The sequence below is a fragment of the Oncorhynchus clarkii genome, chromosome 3, assembly GCF_045791955.1.
Source record: "Oncorhynchus clarkii lewisi isolate Uvic-CL-2024 chromosome 3, UVic_Ocla_1.0, whole genome shotgun sequence".
Classification (NCBI taxonomy): domain Eukaryota; kingdom Metazoa; phylum Chordata; class Actinopteri; order Salmoniformes; family Salmonidae; genus Oncorhynchus; species Oncorhynchus clarkii.
The window spans coordinates 86,344,580-86,357,123 of NC_092149.1; positions in this window are offsets into that span (position 1 = coordinate 86,344,580).

Below are 12,544 nucleotides of genomic sequence, written 5' to 3' on the forward strand. Positions count from 1 at the left end.
ACAGCTCTTAACACAGCCACCTCAGAGACAGCTCTTAACACAGCCAACTTGGAGACAGCTCTTAACACAGCCACCTCGGAGACAGCTCTTAACACAGCCAACTCTGAGACAGCTCTTAACACAGCCAACTCGGAGACAGCTCTTAACACAGCCACCTCGGAGACAGCTCTTAACACAGCCACCTCGGAGACAGCTCTTTTAGCGTGTACGATACCCACATCAATATTTATGCCGCATTTTCAATCGTGCTGTTTGTAACATGATTATTCATGAATCAGAAATTCCTTTTCAAATAAAGGGAAGAAGTTGAAGACAGTGGGGGTTTTTTTTTTTCATTGCAAAATGTTGCTCTCTCCATTTCCATCTCAATGAGCATTCTCCATAGAGTACAGACAGACTCTGAGATTAGGAGACCTACCGTATTTGAACCTCCTTTAATAATTCATGACATAATTTTGCTTTATCTCAGGGAAAGTGATACACGAGCCAGACTGTCCCATTCATCAAACTGCCATAGCCTTTTATGAGGCGTAATGAATTGGATGCAGTTGCTTTATATGTCCTGGTGTCAAAGCCCGATGTAAAAAACCTAGCTATATGGGGGAGGGAACATTGCAGAAGGAGAATAAGAGCCTGTACACAAATGAATGTTTTTTTTTTTTATACACCTGGTTCAGCGTGACATTTGGGTCACACAAAAATACCCTTGGTGCATTTTCTAAATCCTCCGACACAAAACTGAAATCTGTAGAAGTGCAGTGACATGGGATGTTTCCCTCAGAATCTCTACAAGAGAAAATAGAACATGTGTTAGATGGGGGGGGGGGGGGGGGGGGGGACAGGGACAGTTAAACACAAGACTGTTACATGACAAAAACCCACACCAACATACAGTATCAATCCAGTCCAATGCCCTTCCCTATAAGACCGACAACCAAACTAACCATTTTTTTTTTTACCTTGGGGAGACTGTTTAAGATTTCCTAGTATTGTTATCAGACTAAACCAAGCTGAATAATTTCTTCCCGTATCAAGGTCTGTCCTGATCAACTCCTATGTCCTACTGCCATTGTGACATGAGGCAGAAACTAATCCTACACCCTACGGTGTGAGACAGAGAGCACGGAAACTCATTTATGTTGTTATCTGTAATGGCTTAAAGAGAACTGCGGTGTGTGTGTGTGTGTGTGTGTGTGTGTGTGTGTGTGTGTGTGTGTGTGTGTGTGTGTGTGTGTGTGTGTGTGTGTGTGTGTGTGTGTGGTTTACAGGGAACACGGCATGGCACTGTGCTGTGGCCTACTGCTTTCCTCCTGTCTGGTCTGGTATCTGTGTAGATAAGGCATACAGAGACGTGCAGGAACATGACTCAGGGTGATGGGGGAGATGGGGTGAGGAGATGGGTGGGATGGGGCAGGGAGATGGGTGGGATGGGGTGAGATGGGATGAGGAGATGGGTGGGATCTGGTGAGATGGGGTGAGGAGATGGGTGGGATCGGGTGAGATGGGGTGAGGAGATGGGTGGGATCGGGTGAGATGGGGTGGGGAGATGGGTGAGATGGGGTGGGGGGATGGGTGAGATGGAGTGGGGAGATGGGTGAGATAGGGGTGGGAAGATGGTGATATAGGGTGAGTAGATGGGTGAGATGGGGTGGGGGGATGGGGTGGGGAGATGGTTTGAATGGGGTGGGGAGATGGGTGAGATGGGGTGGGGAGATGGGTGAGATGGGGTGGGAAGATGGATGATATAGGGTGAGTAGATGGGTGAGATGGGGTGGGGGGGTGGGGTGGGGAGGGGTGAGATGGGGCTTGGTGGGGTGGGGAGATGAGTAAAATGGGGTGGGGGGATGGGGTGGGGAGATGGGGTGGGGAGAAGGGGTGGGGGATGGGGTGGGGAGATGGGGTGGGGGGATGGGGTGGGGAGATGGGTGAGATGGGGCTTGGTGGGGTGGGGAGATTAGTAAAATGGGGTGGGGGGATGGGGTGGGGAGATGGGGTGGGGGGTGGGGGATGGGGTGTGGAGATGGGGTAGGGGGATGGGGTGGGGAGATTACTGCCCCTCTTCTGTCCCAATATGACTCACTTCCTCCCGTACTGCTCTTCTTATGTCCAAATATGACTCACTTCCTCCAGTACTGCCCTTCTTCTTTCCCAATATGACTCACTTCCTCCAGTACTTCTCCTCTTCTGTCCCAATATGACTCACTTCCTCCAGTACTGCCCTTCTTCTGTCCCAATATGACTCACTTCCTCCAGTACTGCTCCTCTTCTGTCCCAATATGACTCACTTCCTCCAGTACTGCCCTTCTTCTGTCCCAATATGACTCACTTCCTCCAGTACTGCTCTTCTTGATAAAACGTTGCTGATACTTGGAAATCCATTAGTTCAGTTTTTGTAGATGTTTTTGCTTATTTATTTTTTTTGTAGAAACAGCAGTTCGTTTTTTATCGCAAAATGTGTTAAACGTGTTCTCTCTATGGTCTCTTGCTTGTACGGTAGGTGAATGGCTATACAGGACTGTTTTATGGTTGGCTCATCTCATCTGTCCTGTCAATGTGGATAGGGGGCTGAAGTCCACGATCATCTCCTTCGTTTTGTTGAGTGTGAGGTTATTTTCCTGACACCACACTCCGAGGGCCCTCACCTCCTCCCTGTAGGCTGTCTCGTCGTTGTTGGTAATCAACCCTACCACTGTCATTTAGCTCAGTTAGTCATTTAGCTCAGTTACCTTAGCTGTCTTAGGAACAGGAACAATGGTGGCCCTCTTGAAGCATGTGGGAACAGCAGACTGGGAACAGCAGATTGATTGAATATGTCCGTAAACACACCGGCCAGCTGGTCTGCGCATGCTCTGGGGCCGCGGCTGGGGATGCCGTCTGGGCCTGCAGCCTTGAGAGGGTTAACACGTTTAAATGTCTTACTCACGTCGGCTGCAGTAAAGGAGAGCCCGCAGGTTTCGGTAGCGGGCCGTGTCAGTGGCACTGTATTGTCCTCATAGCGAGCAAAGAAGGTGTTTAGTTTGTCTGGGAGCAAGACATCGTGGTCCGCAACGGGGCTGGTTTTTCTTTTGTTGTCCGTGATTGACTATAGACCCTGCCACATACCTCTCGTGTCTGAGCCGTTGAATTGCGACTCTACTTCGTCTCTATGCTAACGCTTAGCTTGTTTGATTGCCTTGCGGAGGGAATAGCTACACTGTTTGTATTCGGTCATGTTTCCGGTCACCTTGCCCTGGCGCGAATGCTGCCATCAATCAATGATTTCTGGTTGGGGAAGCTTTTAATAGACGCTGTGGGTACAACATCACCGATGCACTTGCTAATAAACTCACTCACCGAATCAGCATATTCATCAATGTTATTGTCCGACGCTATGCGGAATATATCCAAGTCCACGTGATCGAAGCAATCTTGAAGCTTGGAATCTGATTGGTCGGACCGGCGTTGAACAGATCCGAGCACGGGCGCTTCCTGTTTTAGTTTCTGTCTGTAGGCTGGGAGCACACACAGAGATGCGTACAAAGCTCTCCCTCGCCCTCCATTTGGCCAATATAACCATAACTCTATCCTCCTGATTCCTGATTACAAGCTAAAATTAAAGCAGGAAGCACCAGTGACTCGGTCAATAAAAAAAGTGGTCAGATGAAGCAGATGCTAAACTACAGGACTGTTTTGCTATCACAGACTGAAATATGTTCCGGGATTCTTCCGATGGCATTGAGGAGTACACCACATCAGTCACTGGCTTTATCAATAAGTGCATCAAGGACGTCATCCCCACAGTGACTGTACGTACATACCCCAAACAGAAGCCATGGATTACAGGCAACATTCGCACTAAGCTAAATGGTAGAGCTGCCGCTTTCAAGGAGCGGGAAGCTAACCTGGAAGCTTATAAGAAATCCCGCTATGCCTCTGACAAACCATCAAACAGGCAAAGCATCAATACAGGACTAATGTGGTAGGGCTTGCAAACTATTACAGACTACTAAGGGAATCATTGGAATCACTGACTACAGCTCAGCGTTCAACACCATAGTGTCCTCAAAACTCATCAATAAGCTAAGGACCCCGGGACTAAACACCTCCCTCTGCAACTGGATCTTAGACTTCCTGACGGGCCGACCCCAGGTGGTAACTGTAGGTAACAACACATCCGCCATGCTGATCCTCAACATGGGGGCCCCTCAGGGGTGCGTACTAAGTCCCCTTCTGTACTTCCTGTTCACTCATGACTGCACGGCCAGGCACGACTCCAACACCATCATTAAATTTGCTGATGACACAACAGTGGTAGGCCTGATCACCGACAACGATGAGACAGCCTATAGGGAGGAGGTTAGAGACCTAACTATGTGGTGCAACGACAACAACCTCTCCCTCAACGTGATCAAGACAAAGGAGATGATTGTGGACTACAGGCAAAAGTGGACCGAGCACGCCCCCATTCTCATCGACAGGTTGAGAGCTTCAAGTTCCTTGGCATCCACATCACTAACAAACTAACATGGTCCAAGCACACCAAGACAGTTTTGAAGAGGGCACGACAAAACCTATTCCCCCTCAGGAGACTGAAAAGATTTGGCATGGGCCCTCAGATGTTCAAAAGATTTTATAGCTGCAATTCCGAGAGCATCCTGACGGGTTGCATCACTGCCTGGTACGGCAACTGCTCAGCCTCCGACTGCAAGGCACTACAGAGGGTAGTGGGTTTGGCCCAGTTCATCACGGGGCCAAGCTTCCTGCCATCCAGGACCTCTATCCCAGGCAGTGTCAGAGGAAGGTCCTAAAAATTACTCCAGCCACCATAGTCATAGACTGTTCTCTCTGCTACCACATGGCAAGCACTACCGGAGCGCCAAGTCTAGTCTTTTAAACAGCTTCTATCCCCAAGCCATAAGACTCCTGAACAGCTAGTCAAATGGCGACCCTAGAATATTTGCACCCCCCCCCCCCCCCCCCCCCCCCCCCAACGCTGCTGCTACTCTCTGTTATTATCTATGCATAGCCAATTTAACAACCCTACCTGCATGTACATCATTATCTCAATTACCTCGACACCGGTGCCCCTGCACATTGACACATTGACCCTGTACCGGTACCCCCTGTACCCCGAGCCGCCATTGTTATTTACTGCTGCGCTTTAGTCATTTGTTTTTGTTGTTGTTTGTTTTCTTTTCCTTTTTTATATAGGTATTTTCTTAAACCTGCATCGTTGGTTAAAGGCTTGTAAGTAAGCATTTCACTGTAGTATTGTATTGTATTGTAGTGTAGTGTATTGGACGCACGTGACAAATAAACTTTGATTTGATATGATGTACTACACCCCCCCAACACTGAGAAGACGAAGGAATGTCCGACGGCACTAAATGAATCTGATCTCTACAATCAAAATGTGCCTTAGAGTCCAAAGGAATGGATACTACAGTGCTGAAATAGCTGTTCTAAGTCTCATATCAGGAACCTGATGGAAATAATGATCACGGTTTCCCCTCATCATTTAATAACCTGCCCAGAGGGGGAATTGATTTACTCTATACAGTGCTGCATGTTGCTGTTCAGAAATAAATACTCAAGTTTCACCTGAGCTACCAAAAGTGTTGACTTTGGAAACAATTGCACTGCTTGTTTTGAAGCATTTACAAGCAAGTTTAATGTCTGGGTGTCCTCTCTTTCTCTGGGAGAACCAAGACCTTGGTCCCTTACTGACTCGCCCAAGTAGGGAACGAGGCCTTGGTCCCTTACTGACTCGCACAAGTAGGGAACGAGGCCTTGGCCCCTTACTGACTTGCACAAGTAGGGAACGAGGCCTTGGCCCCTGACTGACTCGCACAAGTAGGGAACGAGGCCTTGGTCCCTGACTGACTCGCACAAGTAGGGAACGAGGCCTTGGCCCCTGACTGACTCGCACAAGTAGGGAATGAGGCCTTGGTCCCTTACTGACTCGCACAAGTAGGGAACGAGGCCTTGGCCCCTGACTGACTCGCACAAGTAGGGAACGAGGCCTTGGCCCCTGACTGACTCGCACAAGTAGTGAACGAGGCCTTGGTCCCTGACTGACTCGCACAAGTAGGGAACGAGGCCTTGGTCCATGACTGACTCGCACAAGTAGGGAACGAGGCCTTGGTCCCTGACTGACTCGCACAAGTAGGGAACGAGGCCTTGGAACTAGACGTTGCTAGATGTTTTCCCAGGTCAGACACCAGTATCCCACATTCGTCCTTGGCCAAAGGTGTTGATTAATCCTCAAAGCCAGGTAAGTTTATTTTCTCCAGCGGGTAACATCCATTCTAGAAACATTTTAGTACGAGGCAGTAAGGTTCCCTGATATGTCCTGAAAAGTATCTGCCAATTAAACTGTATTACTATTATGATAATTACGATAACAATGATTATTATTATGATGATTATGATGACGATTATGATGATGATGATGATGATGATGATGATGATGATGATGATTGTTGTTGTTTGTTGCTCAGAGAGAGCTTCTTAGTATGTCCTGTGTTGGTTGTTGCTCAGATAGAGCTTCTTAGTATGTCCTGTGTTGCTTGTTGCTCAGAGAGAGCTTCTTAGTATGTCCTGTTTTGGTTGTTGATCAGAGAGAGCTTCTTGGCATGTCCTGTATTGGTTGTTGCTCAGAGAGAGCTTCTTGGTATGTCCTGTGTTGGTTGTTGATCAGAGAGAGCTTCTTGGTATGTCCTGTATTGGTTGTTGCTCAGAGAGAGCTTCTTAGTATGTCCTGTGTTGGTTGTTGCTCAGATAGAGCTTCTTGGTATGTCCTGTATTGGTTGTTGCTCAGAGAGAGCTTCTTAGTATGTCCTGTGTTGGCTGTTGATCAGAGAGAGCTTCTTAGTATGTCCTGTGTTGGTTGTTGCTCAGATAGAGCTTCTTGGTATGTCCTGTATTGGTTGTTGCTCAGAGAGAGCTTCTTAGTATGTCCTGTGTTGGTTGTTGCTCAGATAGAGCTTCTTGGTATGTCCTGTGTTGGTTGTTGGTCAGAGAGAGCTTCTTCTTCTGTCCTGTGTTTCGTTGTTGGTCAGAGAGAGCTTCTTCTTCTGTCCTGTGTTTCGTTGTTGGTCTGAGAGAGCTTCTTCTTCTGTCCTGTGTTTCGTTGTTGGTCAGAGAGAGCTTCTTCTTCTGTCCTGTGTTTCGTTGTTGGTCAGAGAGAGCTTCTTCTTCTGTCCTGTGTTTCGTTGTTGGTCAGAGAGAGCTTCTTCTTCTGTCCTGTGATTCGTTGTTGGTCAGAGAGAGCTTCTTCTTCTGTCCTGTGATTCGTTGTTGGTCAGAGAGAGATTCTTCTTCTGTCCTGTGATTTGTTGTTGGTCAGAGAGAGCTTCTTCTTCTGTCCTGTGATTCGTTGGTGGTCTTTAATAGTTTTGCGTAAAGTATTTTGTAGCTGGTCCTGCAGACGTGTCAAAAGGACTGTAGGTGAATATTTAAATTGATTACATACGTTAGTAATTATTCTGTTTTTGCTCCCAGAGAAAGGGGAAGGCACCTTGGGAGTACTTAAGCAAGAGGCCTGCGGTACCTGTAGTATGTACTCTGTCTATGCACACTAGGTAAGACCTGGGCCGGTAAGGTAAGGTAGGAGAGGGTAGGTTAGGTAAGTAGTGGGTAGGCAGGTAAGGTAGGAGAGGGTAGGTTAGGTAAGTAGTGGGTAGGTAGGAGAGGGTAGGTTAGGTAAGTAGTGGGTAGGTAGGAGAGGGTAGGTTAGGTAAGTAGTGGGTAGGTAGGAGAGGGGACTCTTTAAATTTTACTTTCTTTGCTTTGGTTCCATCCAGCCCCTTTTCCCCACATTTAGTTGAGTGTAGCAGGGTGTTGCGTTCCCTCCTCCAAGAGGTGTGTGTAACAATGACGATGAGGATGATTATTATGATGATCAAATCAAAGTTTATTTGTCACATGTCACAGGTGTAGACCTTACAGTGAAATGCTTACTTACAGGCTCTAACCAATAGTGCAAAAAAGGTATTAGGTGAACAATAGGTAAGTAAAGAAATTAAACAACATATAAGGCTATATACATATACTATATATACTATATATATATAGGCTATATACAGTAGAGAGGCTATATAACAGTAGAGAGGCTATATACAGTAGAGGCTATATACAGTAGAGAGGTTATATAACAGTAGAGAGGCTATATAACAGTAGAGAGGCTATATACAGTAGAGGCTATATACAGTAGAGAGGTTATATACAGTAGAGAGGCTATATACAGTAGTGAGGCTATATACAGTAGAGAGGTTGTATACAGTAGAGAGGTTATATACAGTAGAGAGGCTATATACAGTAGAGAGGCTATATACAGTAGTGAGGCTATATACAGTAGAGAGGTTATATACAGTAGAGAGGCTATATACAGTAGAGAGGCTATATACAGTAGAGAGGGTATATACAGTAGAGAGGCTGTATACAGTAGAGAGGCTATATACAGTAGAGAGGCTATATACAGTAGAGATGCTATATACAGTAGTGAGGCTATATACAGTAGAGATGCTATATACGATAGAGAGGCTATATACAGTAGAGAGGCTAAATACAGTAGCGAGGCTATATACAGTAGAGAGGCTATATACAGTAGAGAGGCTAAATACAGTAGCGAGGCTATATACAGTAGAGAGGCTATATACAGTAGAGAGGTTATATACAGTAGAGAGGCTATATACAGTAGAGAGGCTATATACGATAGAGAGGCTATATACAGTAGAGAGGCTAAATACAGTAGCGAGGCTATATACAGTAGAGAGGCTATATACAGTAGAGAGGCTGTATACAGTAGAGAGGTTATATACAGTAGAGAGGCTATATACAGTAGAGATGCTATATACAGTAGTGAGGCTATATACAGTAGAGATGCTATATACAGTAGAGAGGCTATATACAGACACTGGTTGGTTGGCCCAATTGAGGTAGTATGTACATGAATGTAGAGTTAAAGTGACTATGCATATATGATAAACAGAGTAGCAGCAGCGTAAAAGAGGGGTTGGGGGGGGGGACACACAATGCAAATATTCCAGGTAGCCATTTGATTACCTGTTCAGGAGTCTTATGGCTTGGGGGTAAAACCTGTTGAAAATCCTTTTTGTCCTAGACTTGGCGCTCCAGTACCGCTTGCCATGCGGTAGTAGAGGGAAACAGTCTATGACTGAGGTGGCTGGGGTCTTTGACAATTTTTAGGGCCTTCCTCTGACATCGCCTGGTGTAGAGGTCCTGGATGGCAAGCAGCTTGGCCCCAGTGATGTACTGGGCCGTACTCACTACCCTCTGAAGTGCCTTGCGGTCGGAGGCCGAGCAGTTGCCATACCAGACAGTGATGCAACCATGCTCTCGATGGTGCAGCTGTAGAACCTTTTGAGGATCTCAGGACCCATGTCAAATCTTTTTAGTTTCTTGAGGGGGAATAGGCTTTGTCGTGCCCTCTTAACAACTGTCTTGGTGTGTTTGGACCATTCTAGTTTGTTGTTGATGTGGACACCAAGGAACTTGAATCTCTCAACCTGCTCCACTACAACCCCGTCGATGAGAATGGGGACGTGCTCGGTGCTCCTTTTCCTGTAGTTCACAATCATCTCCTTGACGATGATTATTATGATGAATATTATGATTATGATGATGAATATTATGATTATGATGATGAATATTATGATTATGATGATGATTATGATGGTGATGATGATTATTGATTATGATTATTTTGATGATGATCATCATGATGATGATTATTGATGATGATGATGATGATTATTATTATTTTGATGATGATTATTGACAATGATGATGATTATTGACGATGATGATGATTATTACGATGATGATGACGATGTCCCCTTGTGACTGTAATCCACAGCTAGCTCTGCTCTGTGGGTGTCTACTGGGGTTTAGTCAGATGTTTGCCACTGGGGGATAATTTATCACAGCACTGAAAACCTTATGAAATATTGAGATGCTTGGCCTCCTCTCTGGAAATGGTAGTGCACAAAAGTAGTGCACTACATAGGGAATAAGGTGGCATCTGGGACGCCACCTCTTTCTGGCCGGCGGTGGCAGAGATGGTGTGGTGGAGCAAAGGGATTTAGACGTGTGTGTGGTGAGGAAGATTGTCTTTGGCGTCGGGTTAATTCTGCTGCTCAGCCATGAGAGAGAGAGAGAGAAACCGAGAGAGAAAGAGAGATGGAGAGAGAGATGGGGGAGGGGAGAGAGACAGAGAGAGAGAGAAACCTCTGTTTTGAAACCTCTGTATGTGTAATGTCTACTGTTAATTTTTGTTGTTTTTCACTTTATATATTCACTTTGTATGTTGTCTACCTCACTTGCTTTGGCAATGTTAACACATGTTTCCCATGCCAATAAAGCCCTTGAATTGAATTGAATTGAATTGAATTGAGAGAAGTTCAGCTCAGAGAGAGAGAGGAGAGAGAGAGAGAAAGAGAGATGGAGAGAGAGATGGGGGGAGAGAGACAGAGACAGAAACAGAGAGAGAGAGAGAAACAGAGAGACAGAAACCGAGAGAGAAAGAGAGATGGAGAGCGAGATGGGGGGAGAGAGAGAGACAGAGACAGAAACCGAGAGAGAAAGAGAGATGGAGAGAGAGAGAGAGAGATAGATGGGGGGAGAGATGGGGGGAGAGAGAGAGACAGAGACAGAAACACAGAGAGAGAGAGAGAGAGAGAGAGAGAGAGAGAGAGAGAGAGAGAGAGAGAGAGAGAGAGAGACAGAGACAGAGACAGAGACAGAGAGCCAGAGACAGAGACAGAGAGACAGAGACAGAGACAGAGACAGAGACAGAGAGCCAGAGACAGAGAGCCAGAGACAGAGACAGAGAGCCAGAGACAGAGAGCCAGAGACAGAAACAGAGAGCCAGAGACAGAAACAGAGAGAGAGACAGAAACAGAGAGAGAGACAGAAACTGAGAGATGGAGAGAGAGAGAGAAACAGAGAGAGAGAGAGACATAAACAGAGAGAGAGAGAGACAGAAACAGAGAGAGAGAGAGAGAGAGAGAGAGAGAGGGAGAGGGAGAGGGAGAGAGACAGAAACTGCGAGAGAAAGAGAGAAAGAGAGAGAGAGCCAGAGAGCCAGGCTGCTGTCACTGTAAATGATGCTTTCCTCTCTTCTGCAAGTAGCATCCCCTGTTTGCCATGAGCATATTTTTCTCTGTGTGTGTGTGTGTGCTTAGTTCACATGATTACCAGTAGCATTCCTCTCCTCTATGTGTTTGGTTCAGACATAATAGAGTTCCTTGGTTCAGACATAATGGAGATGGACCACCAGGATAACACAGACACTGAGAGCCAGGGCTTCAATGGTTCTGCTCAACAAGGTCAACGCTGAGGGCCTAGAGAAATTTAGAATTTTCACTACACCCATGGCAAAAATGTTGCCGATGGTATTGTATATCTTCACTGAGAAATTCAACTATCAGATGTTCAATAAGATAAGAAAAACAATATCTTTTTTTTTTTATTTTTTTTAAAGCAAAATAATAATTAGTGAAGATAGGGTAGCAAATAAACGAAGCAGGTCTAGTATTTTTTTTGTTTGGTGGGGGAGGGGGGTGGTAAACCTGCTTTGCATATTGTGTGTGACTGGAGAGGCATTAACACACCGTGGCACAGTAACACAGCTCCCCACTCTATATTTGGAAGGTGATAAGACCTTTTCTAAGTATGTTAACCTCGAGCAAAACCCTATCTTCCCCTTTTATACAGCCTCTTGATGATGGTTGGGAGGCTTTGTTTAACAGCCGAGCTAACATGGAGTCGCTAACATCAGAGCCTTTACTCCCTGACGTTCTCTGTTCACGATTTGCAGGGAATACGCTGCCATTTTTGGGTGTCACGTTGGACGTACCAGTGCATACGAACAACCTGATGGCTAATGGAAACGGACCACACTCTCACCTCAGAGAGAACCACTTGGGAGCTCTGAGTGGAACAACCTGATGGCTAATGGAAACGGACCACACTCTCACCTCAGAGAGAACCACTTGGGAGCTCTGAGTGGAACAACCTGATGGCTAATGGAAACGGACCACACTCTCACCTCAGAGAGAACCACTTGGGAGCTCTGAGTGGAATCAACCTGATGGCTAATGGAAACGGACCACACTCTCACCTCAGAGAGAACCACTTGGGAGCTCTGAGTGGAATCAACCTGATGGCTAATGGAAACGGACCACACTCTCACCTCAGAGAGAACCACTTGGGAGCTCTGAGTGGAACAACCTGATGGCTAATGGAAACGGACCACACTCTCACCTCAGAGAGAACCACTTGGGAGCTCTGAGTGGAACAACCTGATGGCTAATGGAAACGGACCACACTCTCACCTCAGAGAGAACCACTTGGGAGCTCTGAGTGGAACAACCTGATGGCTAATGGAAACGGACCACACTCTCACCTCAGAGAGAACCACTTGGGAGCTCTGAGTGGAACAACCTGATGGCTAATGGAAACGGACCACACTCTCACCTCAGAGAGAACCACTTGGGAGCTCTGAGTGAAACAACCTGATGGCTAATGGAAACGGACCACA